The sequence below is a fragment of the Lactuca virosa genome, chromosome 6 (assembly GCF_052849685.1).
Source record: "Lactuca virosa cultivar CGN04683 chromosome 6, Lactuca_virosa_CGN04683_v6, whole genome shotgun sequence".
NCBI lineage: Eukaryota > Viridiplantae > Streptophyta > Magnoliopsida > Asterales > Asteraceae > Lactuca > Lactuca virosa.
The window spans coordinates 210022526-210028111 of record NC_136431.1 but is presented as its reverse complement, the minus strand read 5'-3'; the positions used below and the strand labels follow the sequence as shown (position 1 = coordinate 210028111).

The 5586-nt window shown below is 39.3% G+C and overlaps 2 long non-coding RNA genes across 2 annotated transcripts; one reads left to right on the top strand and one right to left on the bottom strand.

Annotated features, from left to right (window-relative positions):
• Window positions 1-1000: 1000 nt before the first annotated feature.
• On the bottom strand, window positions 1001-1549 carry LOC145122825 (uncharacterized). The gene is made up of 2 exons (XR_013714751.1): window positions 1420-1549; window positions 1001-1281 (listed from the first exon to the last, which is right to left on the bottom strand). It is a non-coding gene; the product is annotated as an uncharacterized LOC145122825 (long non-coding RNA).
• Window positions 1550-1905: 356 nt separating this feature from the next.
• On the top strand, window positions 1906-3592 carry LOC145122826 (uncharacterized). Its single transcript, XR_013714752.1, has 2 exons — window positions 1906-2319; window positions 3426-3592. It is a non-coding gene; the product is annotated as an uncharacterized LOC145122826 (long non-coding RNA).
• The last annotated feature ends 1994 nt before the right edge of the window (window positions 3593-5586 follow it).

Here is a 5586-nt window from a genome sequence, read left to right as displayed (position 1 = left end):
CCCACAGAAGCTCATGAATATGCTCCTCATGCTGCTCTCTGGTCTTGGAATACACCAAGATATCATCAATAAACACAATGTGACATCTTGGAATTTAGGTCAAAGACTGTGAACGGTCAAGTTCACAGTAAGTCTTTTGGTAAATTGACTCATTGAGTTTTAGTGCACATAATGTAAAACAAATGAGTTCATTTTTAACTATTATAAGATACCATATGGTATCTTACTTCCAAATATGTAAGCTGGTAAACAAATCAAACTGCTCAAACTGCAACCCAAAGAATACGTCCGAAAAACTAAAATTTTGTATAAAGCGGTTGTTAGCAACGCAAACATTCTAGTCTCGTAGTACGTGTTTCCCTGTTTCCGAAAATATAAAGAACGTCGAAAACGGAGTTCGTATGCAAAATATACGACAGTTTTACGAATCCAAAAACCAGTATAATACTGATTTTCTTAAAACCGCTAAACTCGTTTCTATTCGTTGAGGGACTTGCACACCTCAAATGGAATTTCCGAAAGCATTTTTGGACTCATGCTATAACCTAATATTTAATTTCATATTTGAAATATTTTTATAAAAATATTTATAAACGTAAAAAAAAAATCAAACGTTTTCAGATTATTAATCGCGAAACTTTAAACTATTGATTTCGACATAATTTTTATTATTGGTAATGCATCCCGGAAAAATATAAGTATCCAAACCAGTTGTGGAGGATTTTAACGATGGGAATAGCTCAACACTCAATAATTTTGAGAACGACTATATATATGTATGTATATACGGCTATGGATATGTGTTATGATCAATTACATGTGGTTGGTGAGTTTAATAATTATATGAATTTGTTATATAACTTGAATTTGTTATATATATATATATATATATATATATATATATATATATATATATATATATTATACAAGTTATATAACAAATTCATATAATTATTAAGAAATGGTTTGTAAAAGTTTCAAATATACATACATGTGTATGTAAGAGGAAAACACCAATAATACATACCAAATGAAACAAATACATAACCGATTAAAACATACCTCAATACACACACATTACATAATGAAACAAATACATAATACAAAAAAAAAAAAAAATGAAACTTAAACAATACAAGTTATGCCAGTTATTGTCCAACTGTCACTGATTACTTCCAAGCTTCATCCTAAACAAAACCACACGCTAAGTTTCTGCTGTCAAATGAAACAAACCCAAACACCTCCAGTCAAGAACACAAGAACAAACATCCATCGATTTCCCTGTAAAACATAAACCCCAAACATCTATCCCAGTTCATCCATCGATATCAGCCAACACAAAAAAAAAAAAAAAAAAAAAAAAAAAAAAAAGATAAGAGAAGAACAGGGGAGCTGCCGGAGCAGCCCCCATTTAATTACCTGCAAATCGCCGGAGGGAGGCTGTCCCTCTCCATATTGCTCGTCGATCACCACCGAGACCGAAGCCTTTTCCTTTTTTTCCTTCTCTTCGGCCACACCGGAACCCTCCCTTCCCACTGATCGAGCCCCTCGCACCCTCCAGTTCTTTTTCCGTCGAGCAAACCCACCGAAGATCTAGACTCGTCGCTACTGCTGCTCGCATCGCTCCAGGCAGACCCGTTTCTTTTCCCCTTCACACCCCGCAGCCGGACAAGAAGAAGAGGCCTCGCCACCTCCACCTCCTCGTGCGAGCTTCTCCTTTCTTTCAGTCCTCTTCTTGGCCTGCGACGAACAAGGGAGCAGAAGCAGCGCCGCAGCCTTCGTGCGCCTCTTCTCGACTGCAATCATCCGTTCCACCCACTTCGTTTATTCATTTCATCCTTCAACCAATGACGGGTACAAATGAGCCCTAATTTCCTTTAAGTTGGATCAGCCGATCGTCTCCCAGGCTTAAAAAAAACACGTTGATTTTTACCAAGTCAAAATAAGGAAACTCAAACTTGCATTTAAATTTATCAAAATCTACCCTCATTTGACAAATACCTTACAAGATCAGTTTCAATTCCCAAATATTGACTTCATTTATTCAAAACAGCCCCTCCCATGGAGATTTCTTACCAAAATCAGTCCATTTCCTAAACTTAAATTCCATTTAAACTACTTCAGTCCCTCCCTTGAATTATTTTAACCAAATCAATCATGTTTTGGTTAATTAAATTACCAAACAACCCCCAATAGTTTATATTTGTTACAAAACGGTCCCAAGAGTATTTAAAAGTTCAAGAATGGTGGATTTGCGGTTTCTCACGTCAAGCTTCTCAAAGAAACCGAATTCGAACGATTGGAACTCACGCTTCAAGGGTGAGTGCTTACGGCCCTTTTTAATATTTTAATTACTTCGGGTGGAATACATGTGCCTAAATATTTTGTTTATACAAATCGATTTACTTTTTATGCAAAAATACAATAAATCTAGTTTATAAAAATATTATTATATTGTTATAGATAAACTAGTATAAACTTATTTGTATACGTATTATAGTTATTTTATCATGAAATAACTAGTTCACACAACAAATACTACATGATATAAAATATATGATTTTTATGTGACATTGTATATTATAACAAGCACGTTATAAAATTTTGTAGTATTTCAAGGATTCAAACTATTACTATTCATGTTTGTTTATATGTTTAAGTACACAACATTTATACATGTACGTATGTTCATTACTTTGAAACATTCATTTTTATAAAAGCGAGCACATTACACTTTTACACATGTCAAACATACTCAGCTTTTATAAACTATATACAACGATATTCATTATGCCTAGTGACTTAATCACAATTAAATTAGGGCTGAGAGCTATTCACAAACTTCTTAGTTAAGGGCTTTTTATACGTTATTCATTAGCTGAGTCTAAACACTTAGCATACCCACACTACTATAATCGTTAATCTTCGAAGCGAGATACATATGTATAGATCTATACGGGGTTGACATCCCCACCTGCGGTTGCTAGCTACAACCCTCAACCGCTCAATCGAAGCAGGTGATAGGTGTCTACAATTATTACTACAACGTCTAATGAAGCGTTGTAGGGGGTACACTCAGTCACATAGCTCGGTTATAGGACTCACTTTCTCTCTCTTTCTCTCACTACAACCATAGGCTTGGTTGCTTTCAAAACTATTTTAAGTATGGAATTACTTATGTAACAATATAGTTTGGTTTTCAAGTATATTCAAAGATTCTTTACATATATGGTTTTTATGTATGGATTTACTTATACAAAGATATATTTTGGCTTCTAAAGACTCATGGCAAACACTGTTTCAACTATTGTTATTCATACAAAGACAATACTTTTTAGACTTTTTAAAATTATTACTGATATTAGCAGAAAACCGGTAACGCTCACCAACCTTGTGTTGACCCTCAAAACTACATGTATTCTCAGGAAATCACTAAACAGACATTCAAGACGGATTGGATTACAGGTGACCTAGTTTACTTGTTGTTGTATTATATGCCTATCTGTTAAGGCAATTCATGTATTATTATTCATAAAAACCTTGTATTTAAATATCAAGATGGAACACGAATGCTATATTGTTTATTGTTGTACTTGTGCTATATATTCACTTTACCTGTGATCCATGAACTTATTCGCATAGTCTGGCATGTTTCGCCGCTTCGGTCGGAGGTATGACACATAATGACGGAACCATCAAGCATCGGCCTGCATACCCGATTCATCAAATCCATAAACACAGTAGGGGCGTTGGTGAGCACAAATGGTATCACCAAAAACTCGTATTGACCATAACGAGTTCGAAACGCGGTCTTCTCCACGTCCTCCTCTCTCACTCTAACATGATGATACCTAGACCTCAGATCTATCTTGGAGAACCAATATACACCCTGCAACTGATCAAAGAGGTCATCAATCAACGGAAGGGGATAAAGGTTCTTCATCGTTAACTTGTTCAACTACCTGTAATCAATGCACATCCGGTGTGAACCATCCTTCTTCTTGACGAACAATATCGGTGCTCCCCATGGAGAACTACTCGGCCTGATGAACTGCTTGCCTAGCAGCTCCTGCAGCTGAGATGACAACTCATGCATCTTTGGTAGTGCCAAACGGTACGACGCCTTGGCAATCGGGGCCGCACCTGGCACAAGGTCGATCCTGAACTCGACCTGCCTCTCAGGAGGCACACCGGGTAACTCCTCCGGAAACACATCTACAAACTCACTGACAACCGAGACCTATGAAACTGCAATCTGATCCCCAACATGCGTATCTACCACATAAGCCAAGTAACCCGCACACCCATGCTCAATATACTGACGAGCCCTGGTTGCCAAACAAAACCCTGAACCCATCCTGGTGCCATCTCCATAGATAACTAGTTCTCCCCCACTTGGGGTTCAAACTACAACTTTATGGCCCTCACAATCAATCATGGCACCAAACCGACTCAGCCAGTCCATACCCGCTATCATGCAAACATCTCCCATGGGAATCAGAATCAAATCAATTGTGTAAGGCACCCCACAGATCTCTAGCACACATCCGTGAAATACAGCAGACACAGAAACCCCGTGTTCGTTGATGATAGAAACCCGCACACAGACACTCTAACTCCCTAATAGGCATATTAAACTCCCTGTTGAACGATCGAGATACAAAGGACCGAATCGCACCGAGTCAAACAACACGAGAGCAGGCACATAGTTCACTAGGAACGTACCTATCAAGGCATAATATAAGCATAACATAAATATAATCGACAAAATAACAAAAGGAAACACACCAGTTACAACATCTAGGGCTGCTTTGGCCTCCTCGGTAGTGAGATGAAAAGCGCGACCTCGAGCCCTCAGAGGCTCCGCCCTCCCCTGGCGCCCATCGGTGATCCTCAAAGTAGCTAGCGTCAGGGCGTACGCCGGCTTGGCGGCGATCAATGGACAATTGAACTTCATATTGCCAACCCGATCACAATGATAGCAGATCCTGGTACTCAGAGTTGGGGCCCGCTGGCGACAATCTCCCGCATGGTGCCCCTCCTTCCAAAAATTGGTGCCACACACCTCCTGATCGACATGCCCCCTCATGAACATTGTCGCACTTCCCACAAGTGTGGCCCCTCTGCCCTCCAGATCTAGAATCAATGGCCTTAAACCGCTTCGGTATTGGCTGTGACTGCACCGGGGCCGGTCTCTGCTCCCTCGTCTGAAGCTTTATCTCAATCTCATGCCACCTGGCGGCCTCATGCATGTCCAACAAAGCATCATAATGCTGAGTGGAAACAAACTGTCTGATATCCGTCTTGAGCCTACTCAAGTAACAGGTCATTTGAGCTTGCTCAGAAGCAAACTCAGGGCAGAACATGGCCTTCTCTTTGAACATCCTAGTGATCTCAGTCACCGACTCAGTCCCCTGCCTCAGGTCTAAAAACTCATGGGCTGTCACACCCCCAAACCAGAATGGCGGAAACATTCGGGGGTGGGTGACTTCACGTAGTATCATAACAGTTGAATATTTGTAGAGAAAATAAACACAACCATCATAAATATAAATCAAAAGTTACATTGTTGCATATGGTACATGT